Source organism: Callorhinus ursinus, unplaced genomic scaffold, assembly GCF_003265705.2.
Source record: "Callorhinus ursinus isolate GAN/ISIS: 27379988/994484 unplaced genomic scaffold, GSC_fseal_2.0 scaffold105, whole genome shotgun sequence".
NCBI lineage: Eukaryota > Metazoa > Chordata > Mammalia > Carnivora > Otariidae > Callorhinus > Callorhinus ursinus.
Window position 1 is genome coordinate 127,136 of NW_027397167.1, and position 14,795 is coordinate 141,930.

At 44.6% G+C, this 14,795-nt stretch overlaps 1 protein-coding gene across 2 annotated transcripts in view; it reads left to right on the plus strand.

Moving 5' to 3' along the window:
• The window catches only part of ZFP62 (ZFP62 zinc finger protein), a 50,786-nt gene extending 36,845 nt beyond the window's left edge, over positions 1-13,941 (plus strand). The window contains exons 5-6 of one of the 2 annotated variants that reach the window (XR_012377061.1): positions 9,319-9,852; positions 12,449-13,941. The gene's annotated coding sequence lies outside the window, so the exon portion shown is untranslated. Of the gene's footprint in view, positions 1-9,318; positions 11,039-12,448 lie in introns of those variants that run through there. The other variant, XR_012377060.1, reaches the window with a different exon arrangement.
• Positions 13,942-14,795: the final 854 nt, after the last annotated feature.

A 14,795-nucleotide genomic window follows, 5' to 3' on the forward strand; every position in this document is an offset into this window, starting at 1 on the left:
CTCATTTCAAGATCCTAAACATCGGCAAAGTCCATTTTGCCACGTGAGGCAATATATTCACAGATTCTGAGGATTAGGACAACTTTGGGGTCTATTACTCTGCCTACCATAGTGAAGACCACTAGCTGTCCACCAAACTCTGTTCTTCCTTCTAGGGGCACACAGCTAGACTACATTTTCCAGTCCTTTTCTGCAAATGGGTGAGGCCCCTCAAAAGGAAGATGAGTGTAAGTGTGTGTTCTTTCCATACCAGGCCTGCAAGAACCTCCTTTGCATGCTCCTCCTATTCTTTCTGCTTCCTTGGGACCTTAGAGGACGGGGGGCCTGGGTAAATACTGACCTGAATACCCATCCTGGACTACTAAGTGAGCAAAAATTAAAATTCTGTAACACAGAGACTACATTTTAGAGCCTTGCATTTTGGGTCTACTTGTTTTATTAGTTGACCCTTCAGTAGTCAGTCAATCCTAACTAATACATCAACAAGTGAGAATATTTCTTCATAGGCCCTTGACTCCCAATGCCCAAATTTTATAAGACCTAAGCCTCCTACTTCTCTAAGAAGACTGAGGTCCTCTGAAATAGGCAACCATAGTTTTTCACCTTCTCCCTTCGAACATTTATTGGACAACAGGTACAGGGCAGGTGCACTAGGGATGCCTGTGATACCTGCCTCTTTGTCTTGCTGGGCATACTTTCCTTTCTCTCTTGTTGCCTTTTTAAACCAGGGCTCCTTCTCCAACTCTACTGCCCTCACCAGCTTCTTCAGCTTTCTCCTCTCCACTGGCACTTAAGCTTCTGCTTTCCAACCTGCTGGCCTTGAAGCCAGTGTTGAGTCAGCCTTGCCTTCACTCTGCTGTGCCAGCAAACTACTTCTCTATTCCTCTGCCTCTTTCCACAATCAGACTCCACATGTGCTGGGGCCTCACTTTGGCAGAAGTCCAGAGATGGGAGGGAGTGGAGATTGACCTGGTCTGGGGGCTCAGGGAAGGACACAATGCAGAAGCAGTGTTCTAGTTGACAGCTGAGGCTGAGGCTGAGGCTGAGGAGGCATTAGTCGAGCCAAGGAGGAAGAAGAAAGTTATAGGCAGACACACTGCTAGAAAGAGGCTGCACCAGCAAATACACATGGTAACTGGGGTGGGTCAAGGACGTGTGTAAAAGAGAGAAGGAAAGTGCTCCAGGGACAGGGCAGGGGTTGGAGCTGGGGTATGGAGAAGAGTTGGGGAGTGAGGTATACTAGGCAGGGGGCTAGAGCTCCAAAGACAGCTTGGATTGGCGCCTCTGCAAAGCTCTGCAGCCTGCCAGGCCCCAACCCCGGCCATGCTCTGCAGTCGGAGCTCAAACCCACAACCCAGCCAAAGCAGTCAGGGGCCTCCAGAAGTGTGACCTGGGGTCCTGCGCCCTGCTCGGCGCTCTAGGAAGCTTGGGGATCCGGGTTGTGACTACAAGCCCATTCTAATTTGTAAAAATGGAAGGACGACCAAGAAGATGGGCGATGGCCACCAAGGCTCCTCGTCTCCCAGCTTGTGCGGGGCAGGAAAGATTTCCATCCCAGTGGAGGAGCTTAGGAGAAGGCAGGGATGTGTGGGGCTGCGAGCAGAGAAGACCTGGGCTGGATTCAGTCTCCCTATTCTAAGGGCCGAGCTGTTCTGGGGCCCACCCACAAAGATCCCAGATATGGAAGTGGGGGGGGGCGCTGTGAGCCCTGCAGAGCTACTCTTGGCACACAACCACTTCGTCCAAACCCTGCATTAAGAGACTGGAGCAGATACTAGCATAGTTTCTAACAGGTCAAGGCCATGTCCCTGGGACGTCTCCTCCAGCCCCTGAAGTTCCTGTGTGGGAAAACTTCAAGCTATTCCAGCCAACACGTGAGGATAAGGACCCTGCCTCCCAGTCTCCTTAGGAGGGTAGGAGACTAGCTTCCATAAGCACCGGTTAGCAAAATCGAGATGGCCTAAGCCCGCACGTGTATCTTTCCACTTCCCTGATTCTGCTCACCACCCCTGGTGACTGCACTCAGAGCAAGATGGGATTTTTCAACGTTGGAATTCTTAGTTTCTCGGGAGATCGAGAACTCTTTGGTATGAGTGTGGGAGAGGGATCGGGTGGCAGAGCAAATGAGCTTCATGTGTGAGGAGGTGCGGCCTGGCTCTGGACAGTTACCTACCCCCTTACCTCGGGTTCTGCTTGTCAGAACGGTGGGGGCCAGCTCCGGATGTAACCAGTGCCTCTGGCTAAGTCATTTCATTGATTTGAGCTTTTCTTCCTGCCTCGACACACGAATCTGTAAAATGTTTATGTGTAGAAACTTTTTTTTTCAGATAGAAATTTAGATAGTGCTCTCAAACAGACACAAGTAGGACTTCTTTCTTAGAGGGCGGAATTGGGGGGTTGCCCAAGAGGTCTGACAGCCTCTCCAGGGGGAGCTGAATCACCTCCAAAGAACCAGGTACAGCAGAAACTACTGACCACTCCAAGGCACCTGGGCTCACCTTCTTCACTGAGCAATCAGACCCCACCCAGCAGAGTTTGGGCAGGGCACCTGTTCAGCTTCCCTCAAGCTTCTGGCCAACATAATGTGAGCAGAAAACGGCAACTCTCAGGTGATTCCCTGAAAATAAATCTCATAGTCCTCTGCTTCCTTTACTTCTTGCACCTGGCTGGGAAAAGGGACAACTGGAGTGGCTCTTGAGCCCACGGGTAGATATCATGTATTGACAATGGGAAGCCAACACGTCAGCATCATTGCCCAGTGACCTTGGAGAGTCAGTCTCGTTAAAGCCAGTGTGTTTGGGTCTTTTTGGAAAGTGGCTCAGCCAGTTGCATAATCAGGAGACCAAGGCTCAAAGGAGGAGTTTGATAACTTACACATTCCCTACTCTAAGCCCTCAGCCATGCTCAACGTATGGAAGATCATTTCACTTATGTTCACATGTGTTCCCATGTGGCTTTGGCCCACTTTTATTTTATTTTATTTTATTTTATTTTATTTTATTTTATTTTTTATTTTATTTTATTTTATTTTATTTTATTTATTTTATTTTATTTTATTATTTTATTTTATTTTATTATTTTATTTTATTTTATTTATGTTAGTCAACATACATCATTAGTTTTTGTTGTAGTGAACCACGATTCATTGTTTTCATATAACACCCAGTGCTCCATGCAGTACGTGCCGTCCTTAAGACCCATCACCTGGCTAACCAATCCCCCCTCCCCTCTAAAACCCTGTTTGTTTCTCAGAGTCCATAGTCTCTCATGCTTCATCTCTCCCTCTGATTCCCCCGCCTCATTTTTCCCTTCCTTCTCCTAATGTCCTCCATGCTATTGCTTATGTTCCACAAATAAGTGAAACCATATGATAATTGACTTTCTCTGCTTGACTTATTTCACTTAGCATAGTCTCCTCCAGTCCCATCCATGTTGATGTAAAAGTTGGGTATTCATCCCTTCTGATGGCTGAGTAATATTCCATTGTATATATGGACCACATCTTCTTTATCCATTCATCTGTTGAAGGGCATCTCGGCTCTTTCCACAGTTTGGCTATTGTGGACATTGCTGCTATGAACATTGGGGTGCATGTGGCCCTTCTTTTCACTACATCTGTGTCTTTGGGGTAAATACCCAGGAGTGCAATTGCTGGGTCACAGGGTAGCTCTATTTTTAATTTTCTGAGGCACCTCCACACTGTTTTCCAAAGTGGCTGTATTTGGCCCACTTTTAAAACTTCCTCAACACCCACCCCCCAATAAAGAAGTCTGCAGGTTTGTTGAATGAGAGGATCAGAAAAATTGGTTCATCATCCAATCAGGCATCAATGTAGATGCTAATTTCTGAAATGGTGTAAGAACACAAAGGAAATTAGTAGAAAATCTGATTTCTATTTACTTTTCTTCTTGCATCATTTCCTGCTAGCTCCCACCTTTCTTTATTTATAAGGCGATTCTTTCTCACTCCTCTTTCCCCTTGGATTTTCCCTGGAGTGCCTATGTAAGTTGTTCAAACATGTGACATTACATGGGTCCTCAGTGATGGCTCATGGAAAAGTAGGATGTAGCTGACTGATGGCGACTTGAGTACCAGGAGATGGTGACACTGCATGAGAGCAGGAACCTTCCTGCTGAGACACTGCTAAACTTCAGAGGGAAAACAGAAAATGTCAAGAGTCACCTCCAAGTAAGAAGCAGCTGTAAAAAGAAACACAAAGTGTTTAGCAGACTTTCTTTTCAAGTTGAAATGTTAATAATTGCCGACCTTTATGAGTCAGCCATAGGTCTAGGTGTCTCACATACACAGCATCTAATCTTTACAGAATTACTTAAGGTAAACATTCTTATTCACATTTTACAAATGAGACTGGAGTTCAGAGTAAGATTAGGGATTTGAACCCAGCCTTGACCTTCCTTCCCCCCCATACCCCTCTTCCTTCCACTTTAGACAAGAAATATAAAGTATTAAAAGCTGGCCTTGGAGGATGTGATTGATTTTATGTGTCGTTTTAGCGGGCCATGGTGCTCAGATATGTGGCCACACATCCTTCTGGATGTTTCTGTGAGGGTGTTTCTGGATGAGAGATTAGCATTTAAAGTGATAGATGAATGATAGATGAAAGCAGATTGCCCTCCATAATGGCGGTGGTCCTCATCCAATTAATCGGAGGCATGCGTAGACCAGACAGATTGACCTCCCCTGAGCCAAGAGGAATTCTGCCAGCATTGAGCATTCAGACTTCAACCCCAGCATCAGTGCTATTCCTTGGGTCTCCAACCTGCAGATTTTGGAGAAAACAGTGTTCTCAGAGATCAATGCCAGTAGATTACAAACTGAAAAAACCAGAGAGAAGTGAAGTTGATTCGCTGCTCTAGGCTGCACTAAACTGCTTTCCTGCATCTTCAGTGGTTTCTCTATGAATGGCACAGGGGGTAGTGAGCTAGGTAAAGAGGCTGAGGCCAGACTAGTGTCCTCTCCCAGTTTGTAATCGTGCATCCGTGGTGGAGTTCCTCTTCCTGGGCTCGTAGGGGGACGACTTTCTCCAGGCTCCTTTTCAGGTAGGGGTGATGATGTGACCGGGTTCTGGTCAATGAAAGGTGGGTGGTATGATGTAAGCTACTTCCTGGCTCGGCCCACAAAAATTTCTGTAGACCTCCAGCTCTCCCTTCTACTGTTCCCGCCGCCTGGGAAGTTCATACTCAAAATGAGTCAACTAGAAGATGGAGGAGGGTCACCTGCACCATAGTAGACATTGTATGAGCAAGAAATAAACCCTGAAGTGCATCAACTCACTTCTTAGGCTAGTCTGTGCTGACAAAGGCAGCATCCATTAGCCTCCACTGGTTAGAGGAAGCTAGGCTGCTAGAACAAAGAGACTCAATGATGCAATGTTGTTAAAACAGAGCAACCGACTGATCTGTTTGCAGAAGCTGGGCCAGTGTGATTATTTTCGCAGGTGTCTCAGTTTGGATGATAAATCATATGGACACCCTACTTAAGGAACAAAGAACTTTAAATCTCTCTCACTTCCCAGTCCAAAGTGAGCACTGTTGCCTGGCAGCTCTGTCCTCTGCCAGCTTCAGAGCACTGCTGTCATCCGGATGGTTGGAGCTGAGCTGCTGCCATGTTGAGGTTGTCATCAGCGGCCTTTTTTTTTTTTTTTTTTTTGGGGGGGGGGGGGTGGACAAGGGGGGGGGGGGGGGGACAGAGGGGGAGAGGGAAAGAGAGAGAGAGAAAATCTCAAGCAAACTTCATGCCCAGTGTGGAGCCTGCCACAGGGCTTGATCTCATCATGCTGGGATCATGACCTAAACCGAAATTAAGAGTTGGATGCTGAACCAACGGAGCCACCCAGGCACCCTGACTTTTTGACTTTTTTTTTAAGATTTTATTTATTTATTTGACAGAGAGATAGAGAGTGAGCACAAGTAGGCAGAGCGGCAGGCAGAGGGAGAGGGAGAAGCAGGCTCCCCGCTGAGCAGGGAGCCTGACGTGGGGCTCGATCCCAGGACCCTGGGATCATGACCTGAGCCGAAGGCAGGCGCTTAACCAACTGAGCCACCCAGGCGCCCCAATGACTTTTTGACTTTTTAATCTTCTGAGTCCCATGGTTAAAGAAAGACCAAAGTGGAGGCCACTGTTTGAATATACCCCTAGCCCAAGCACTCTTAGTCATGTAATTGAAAGATAAAACTGTCCTGATTTTTCAATAATGCTGATTCTGACCTTAACCAAAATTAAGCTTTCTTCACGTCAGCATAACCTATAGCTTCCTACTCACCTACACACACTTAAGCTTATGCTGTGCTTCTACCGTAGAAGGAATATTAGTTTCTAGTAAGCAATCACAAGAGAAAACAATGTATTTCCTCATGCTCTGTAAGTTGCCCTGGAACAGCTGAGAGGCAGCTATAACCACTTTTGGTTTGAAGTCTTCCTGTTCACGAATAGTTTGTTTTCTGGCTCAATAAAATATTCATATCAAGTAAGTCTCTCTGGATTTTTCTCTTGACACCATTCTAGACTGTAAGCAAAAAGAGACCAGAGTCCAAGGCTTTTTGTTTCTAACTTCTTATTTTGAGATCATTAGATTCATAAGCAGTTGCAAGAACACAGAGATCCTTTACCTAGTTTCTCCATAATAGTAACATCTTGCGAAACTCTAATGTAATATCACAACTAGGATGTCGATATTGGTACAAGGCCAAGATCTTGTACAGATGTCCTCAATTTTACCTGTACTCAAGTGTTTGTTATTTAGTTCTGTGCAATTCTATAACGTGTGTAGATTTGTGTGACCACCACCACCACCACAGTCAAGATGCAGAAAGGCCAACTTTGTTTCTGCTCACTCTCCCTTCCTCCCAGCTGCTAGAGCAATGTCTGCGACAAAGAAGACACTCAGTAAATGCTCGCTGAGTGAATGAATGAATGCTGTGCTAGCTAGGGTTCTCAGAAGCCATAAAGGAGAGGCAAAAAGCCACCAATGTAAATGACATACATACAACAGTCCAGAGGTCGGACTGGTGGGGACAGCTGTGCCATGTGCCACTGGGCCAGGTGATTCCTGCAGCCCACCTTGTCCTGGGCTGGTGGGCAGAGAAAGTCAGGACATGCCCGGTCCTTCCAAGTGCAAGGCCTGGAGGTTGCACTCATTGCTTTCCCTCACATCCTTTTGGCCAGAATTGAGTTGCAAGCACATATCAAGCTACAAGGGAGACGGAGGTTGATGGTGTTATGGGGCTGCCATTATTCCTCCCTCCCTGCGCTTGGCAGGGTTCCCCAAGGTGGGGGGTACTTCCCTACCCCACTGATGTTCAGCTCTGGCCAGGAGAATGTGGGCAGAAGTGACAATGTGTCCATTCTGAGCTGAGGCCTTAAGTGGCCTCTCATGTTCCTCCCCACCCCACTGGCACAATTGCCACCCTCCATGAGAAGAGCTGCTGCAGGAAGCTAGGGGTCCAGAGGATAAGACAAGTGGAGCCCCCCTAAATCTGTTCATGGCCTGAAGCAGAGCTGCAAGAAAAATAAACGGCTTTTTTGGTGGAGGGGAGGAGAAGCCACTGAGATTTGGGCTTGCTTGTCATGCAACATCAATGCGGCAGAAACTTCATGCAGTGGCCATGAGGTCAGCCTTCACTGAGGAGTCCTACTGTTAAAGAAGGCAAGAACATGGGGTGCCCGGGTGGCTCAGTTGTTAAGCGTCTGCCAGGGTCCTGGGATCGAGTCCCGCATCAGGCTCCTTGCTCAATGGGGAGTCTGCTTCTCCCTCTCCCTCTGGGTTCTCTCTGTCTCTCTCAAATAAATAAAGTGTTAAAAAAAAAAAAAGGAGAAGAAGAAGAAGGGAAGAACACACATTAGTGTGCCATGAAAATTCCGTGGGGATGAGAGGGGTCCTTCCTGGACAAAGCAGAGACCGCCCAAGCTGTCGAGGGCTCAGTTTGCACAAATATAACGTAAGGGGGAGCACTTTCCTGGAACTCTATTGTGGATGGAAGCAACTGGAATAGTGAGAGCAGACCGGGAGACCCTCTGTCTGTGCCTTAATGAATAAAACAGTCATATTAACTAAACAAAGTTTGGGAAGAGTTTTCTCTGTGAGGCAAGAGATGGTGCTAATACTAGAAACCTGAAATAAATGTGTCCCACTGTATTAAATAGTTAATCAGTGTCTGTCTGTTGCCAGGATAGCTGTAGAGAAAGCTGCCATTCTGGTCTGTATCCTATACAAGATTAGGAATGCACGGGAAGACAGCTGATGCATGTATGGGATCCATCAAATGTTATCTCTAAAGGGTCATTTCTCCAAGGTGCCTTGGCTCCTCAGTACTCACAATCTGCATGATAAGTGCAGCCTTTTAAAGGAAGCAGTTCTCCATATTACTTGCTGACTATTCTGCCAAGAATTCGGGTGTACAGACTCGGCATCGAATTTTTTCTATGTGGGAAACTGCTAGAAATATGCAAGAGGTAAAAAAAAACTTTGAAAGCACAGCGATTTAGGGGTGAATATCCATTCTGAGGTAGATGAATTCATCCCTGATAAAGTATTGGCTGCTTATTTGAAACTGAGGAAAATAAAACATTGCTTAAAACATTTCTTCAAATACAAATACATCCTAAATTTTATCTAGGTTCTCTTCGTTTGTCTGTTTGTTGTTTGTTGTTTTTGTTTTTTGGTGTTTATCTTCCTACTCTTTGTTATGAAAATTTAAAAACACTTAAAAATGTTGAAAGACTAGAACCACAAATGCTTTCCATCTAAATTCAATGATTGTTAATGTTTTACCCTATTTGCTTTTTCTCCTTCTCTCCCTCCTCCCAACATACCAAAATACACCAGTTTTGAAAATAACTTACTAATATGACATCATGATCTCTAATACTTCAGCACGAATCTCCTAAAAACAAGGACAATCTCCTATATAACCACAATGCCACTATCACACCCAAGAAAATTAACAATCATTCTATAATCACAACTAATATCCAAGCCATATTTACATTTTCCCAATTGTCTCCTTAAGATTTCTAGGCAATTCCCCCATGATCTAATCAAGGTTTGTGGATTCCATCTGGAGGTTCATCTGGAAACTCTCCCCCACTCTAACTTCGGTTTGGTTTTGACCTATGAAGCTGATTTTTCAAGAATCCAGGCCAAATAACTTAAAGAAAGTCACCCATTCTTCATTTGTCTGATTGTATCTGGATGGTGTTCTTTAACATTTGCTTTTAAGCCTGTATTGCCCTTAAAATGGAAGTTAGGTCTGGAGACTCAATTAGGTTTAGGTTAAAGTTTTTTTTTTTTTTTTTCAGGAATACTTTGCAGGCATCTCAGAAGAATGTTCATGCACCGGGTTTTTCCACTAGTGGAGATGCTGAGAGTGATGACTTGGCTGAGAAAGTGCGAAACCTCCACGGAGAATGGTCTGCCCGGAAACAGAGATTGAGGCCAAGTTCACAGGCTAATGTTCTATGACAGATGCAATCCTATGACTGCAAAAAAGGCAGGGAAAAAGAATTGAAGCAGAAAAGGAGAGAAAATGAATGCAACATGGTTTGTGGCCAAGCTGGTCATGGTTTTGTAAGCAGCCCCACTTGGTCAGGTGGGGCGTCTCTGGAGGTGCTCTATGCACCGTTTCATATGGGAAGAGTTGTTCTCTGGCGCAAAGCCCACAGCGTGTAAATGCCCTTGTACTTCTGGACTGATTCCAGTGCCTTTGGGCAGCCACTGGGAAAGCCGGGGCTTCTGTGGGTCCCACTGTGTTTGACTTGGGTATGGAGCTTCTGTAGACCTTTCCGGTGTAACGACAGCCTTGCCGAAGGCACAGATGTCTATCATTGTAGGAGGTGAGGTGACAAAATGGAGTCTGGAGCTTTACATCCATCACGGGGACCTTATCAGGGCAAGTGGGTCCTGAGAGGCAGGCAGGCAGGGCCAAACGCATCTGTGGGAGTGGGCATACACTGGATCCAATACCAAAAGGAATATCTTTCTCTTTGAAACTAGTAATGATCTGTGGAGTGACAATCTGCCCCATAGGAATATGGGGTTTTAGTACCCATCGATTATTCTTGCCTGAACCACTTATTAAATCAGGAGTTGCAAGGTATGGGGGCTAGTTGTACCCACTGCTACTATACTAGGGTGTCATTTCTTCTAGGCTCCTCAGGAACACAACTAGGAATATATTTATGTATATAGGGATATATATAGGGATTATGTATCTATATATATAAATATATACATTTTAATTTCCCCTTCTTTCTTACACAAATGCAGAACACTATATATTCTTTGTCTAGATTTTTTTAATAACATGTACACAGGAATTGTTCCATACTTATTCATGGATTTAAGTTAAATGCTAAAATTCATTAACTATTTACTACATATGTATGTCCAGTGTATGTCAGGGTAGGCCAGGCAATGTTGTAGTAAAAAACAAACCCCCAAGTCTTTACAAATAAAGTTTGGTTTCTTGCTCACATAAAGTCCTGTGTGGGGTAGGACACCTCCTATGTCTTAAAGCCATGTGACTTGGAACAGATGTTCCCCATGGTCACCAGGCTGAGTAGTCATGCCAGAGCCCAGTCACATGGCCCCAAGCCAATACAAGGGAGGTTGAAAATGTGTCTCATTCTTCATGAAGAGGAAACAGAAATGGCATGTGGTGAATTATATAGCATTGTCTGTGCCACACCAGACTTCACATTCATTCTCTCATGGAAATCCCACCACAGCTCTACAAGGTAGGTACTTGTATTATGCCCATTTTACAGCAAAGGGCATTGAGGCTCCAAGCTTCTGTATGCCTTTCAAAATTATAGTGTTCCTGTGTGTCAGGATTAATTTCAGATCCAGGTATATCTGGTATTGTCCATTAAAAAAAAACACAGCAAACCCATTTGATCCATGCACAAAAGCAAAATTCACAGAAACGTTGGAGATCAGAGCGAGTGGTGTAGGACAAATATTTAGGCTTAGGATTAAGAAGCTATTTCTTACCAAAAAAGTGCAAAATAAAAATGAAATCCCTGGGCGCCTGGGTGGCTCAGATGGTTAAGCGTCTGCCTTCAGCTCAGGTCATGATCCCAGGGTCCTGGGATCGAGTCCCGCATCAGGCTCCCTGCTCCTTGGGAGCCTGCTTCTCCCTCTGCTTCTCTCTCTCTCTCTCTCTCTCTCTCTCTCTCTCTGTCTCTCATGAATAAATAAATAAAATCTTTAAAAAAATAAAAAAATAAAAAAATAAAAAAATAAAAATGAAATCCCTGGAACAATAAAGACTAAAACATCACAGGACACAGTGTTTCAGTAACATTGGATAATACAACAGCTTTATTTATCATTTCTGAATCAAGAGCTAGTGTTATACACGTTTCTTAATGTACAAAATGGGACTGTAAACATTTTTTTCTTCTTCTTCCTAAGTAAGAGCATCATATGTTCAGTGCATGAGAGAAATAATGACTCTTTCAAAACCATTTGGGATAGTTCTGAGGAATTAAGCCAAGTGAGGTCCAGGGATTTTAAATTTGAAAAATCTTCCTTTTAGAGGAGGAAATAAATAAAATTTAAAGTCTTTTGGACAGTGTGTTTAGTCCCACATTATTTATTATATTTGTATACTATCTATTATTAGATTTATTGCCTAAGATTGGGTGCAACAATGCTGGATCCCAGTGTATGTTTTCAGTAAGTGATTGCAGCAAAATGAACAAAAATCACAAAACTAGGAACTCCACTTTAAATGAAGCATTGGGAGCGCCTGGGTGGCTCAGTCGTTAAGCGTCTGCCTTCGGCTCAGGTCATGATCCCAGGGTCCTGGGATCGAGTCCCACATCGGGCTCCCTGCTCTGCGGGAAGCCTGCTTCTCCCTCTCCCACTCCCCCTGCTTGTGTTCCTGCTCTCGCTATGTCTCTCTTTGTCAAATAAATAAATAAAATCTTTAAAAAAAAATAAAAAAATAAATGAAGCATTGGCCATCCATATATGCAAGGGACTGCAGATTCTATGAAAAGGTAAGGTGGTTCCAGAAGGTGACTGTTCTAGAACAAGGCAAAGCTCACCCTTGCCTGTGAGCGTGAAGCAAACTCATCCTGGCTGTTGATCCATCACAGTTTTCACCATAATGCCCTGCAAGCATCAACCTCTTGTCAGTGGTTTCCAAACATTTTGGACCCTAACTACAATAAGAAATACTGTTAGCTGTGTATACACACAGCCACTCACAGATGCAGTTTCATGACATAATACAAGCAAAACACTCTGGCCCTCTCCCCTCAACCTACTCTATTCCCTCTTTTCCCCCAAATGCTGGCATGCTTGCACTCATACCCTATGAGACCGGCTGTGTGAAATCCCTAAGCTATCATTGCTTATTGCTTTGGCTGGCCAATCAAACCAGCCTGTGTCAATTACCTATTTTCTCTTTTTGTTCCACAGCTCCCAGAAGGAAGAGAGGCTCAGTGCTTGGAGAAGGTACTGTCACCCCAGAATCAGTAACCAAACCCTGGAGCCTGGAGGACTCAGTGCTATTTATAGAAGTTGCCACTACTCCTTTAATTCCATCTTCAAAAATGTTCAGGTTCACTTAGCATGTTGACACAACACTAGGATTGCCAGATTTAGCAGAGCAAAGCAAGCAAACAAAACCAAGATGCCCAGTTACATTTGAATTTCAGATAAACAATAATTTCTTTTTGTATGTCTTATAAAATAACAATAATTCCTTGTTTATCTGAAGTTCACATTTAACTGGGTGTTTTGTTTTGTATCGGACAACCCAACTGGCCGCACACCCTGTTTCCCTTTACTTTGAACATCTTAAATCTTAAGGATAGATCTAGGCTGGACAGGATGTGGGCATTGCTCTTGGGAGGGGGAACATTTTAGCTTAGCCTCCTTCTGCTCTCCTCAGTTTTAATTGCTGGCGACATGCCCCACAGCCCCCTTCAGGGTTCTCCCATCCAGTAGTCACCCTTGGATAGGCAAGGGGGCACAAACCCCGCTCCTGCTGTGTCCACTTGACTTTCAGGTCCTCTTGGAACCTTGGCATCCAGACCTCAGAGATGCCAAAGGACAGTCGCCAGCCCGATCTAGCTGTTTGACAGAATCACAGTCTGCGTAAGTGATCCTCTCCATGAGGGGCAGCCTACAGGGAGGACAGAGAATTGCATCCTACTCCACGCCTCCTGAGCCGACATCCCCAGCCTCCTTTCTGCTTCCAAGTCTATATATCTCAAAGATACATGCTTGCCTTTCCCTCAAAGCCTCTTCATCCCCTCAGAATTAGCACCTTTGGACTTGGTTTTTCTTCTCATTACTGTCCCCCCCCATACCACCCCAAGACAATTGGTCATTGCCTGAAATTGCTCACAAATGGATGGTTTAGGGAGGTGCTGGGATCTTCTCTGCCTCTGTGCCTCACATTTGATTAATGGCAAGAATAAATCTCACCTCCCAGTAAAGGCTTTGAGTCTGAGGAGTGAGCTTGGGGGCCTTCCAGGGCCTCCCTCCATGGCTTGGGTTGGGTTGTAAGATAGTCACCGTGTTTCTTCAGTGGGCGGTGAGCAGCACAAGGACAGGGGCTCCACATTTGTGGAATTAGTACATGAAGGAGAATCTGCTGCAGGTGGACAGAGAGGGGCAGTTGAAAAGTATGGGCCATGATCCTTGCCGTCCCTTCCTTTTGCTTTCATAAGACCTTTTCAGGAAACACACCTTCCTCCTTCTGATTGCCGAGATCCATCAACAGATCCCTGTTGCCCAGGCCACAATTTCTTCTGGGGCCTTCTCTCCCCTTGTTAACCCTTACTTATCCAGACCTTTCTGCCAGGGCCATCTGGGTTGTCCCAAGTGCTATTAAAAAAAAAAAAAAAAACCAACACAACAAAACTGATGTCCAAATGGCTGCCACTGGGATAAATGAAATTCTGTATTTAAAAAACAAAATAAAACCCTCATAGATATTTATGAAGATCTGCTATTTGGGGCTAACACTGTTAGGGTCACATAAGGTTAAGACACAAGTTCCTGCATTCAAGACTCATAGTGAAAGTCAAGATTTGAATACATTTAAAAGCCATTTCAGGATGACCCTAAAAGACTAGGAGATAATAAAATGCATTTTACATAGCTTCTAAAGGTCATCTAATGACACTGTCTTTCCTCATTTGTGGAATCAGAGCATTTGATCAGATTTTCCCTAAAGTTTCCTTACTTGTTCCAAATAGATTGTTCAAATTTTATATAATAAAATAACAAGATACTGTATTCACTCTGTGCCAGGCACTATTGCTGGCAACTCTTCCAGTCTTCATAAGAATACCATGAGATTATTCATTTCCCCCTCGGCAGGTGGGGCAATTTAGTCATGGAGGTTGAGAACCACCCAGCACTCCATTCTGGAGCTGGTATTTAAACCCAAGGCAACAGGCTGTCACGTGCACATGACACAGACGTCCATCCTGCGTCTCTGTGGGCCTTTGCGCAGGCTTTCCCATACTTACTTTTCAGGCTGCACTTCTTTGCATTTTAAGGAGGGAGACCATATACTTGGAAAGCCTCCGCTACCTCCGCTATTTTCCATTACCTACAACCTTGGTCCTCTGGATTCAAACTGGTACAATTTGCAGCCCAGTTTCTAACATTTTAGAAACTATGTATCTATGGAACAATGGCTGTATCTCTTTTTAGGAATTTGGCTTACTGGAATCTGTAAATTTCACTCAGATTTTAAGCCCAAAGTCCTGCCTCATTCACTATGTCATGTTTCTTTCTTCATTTTCTC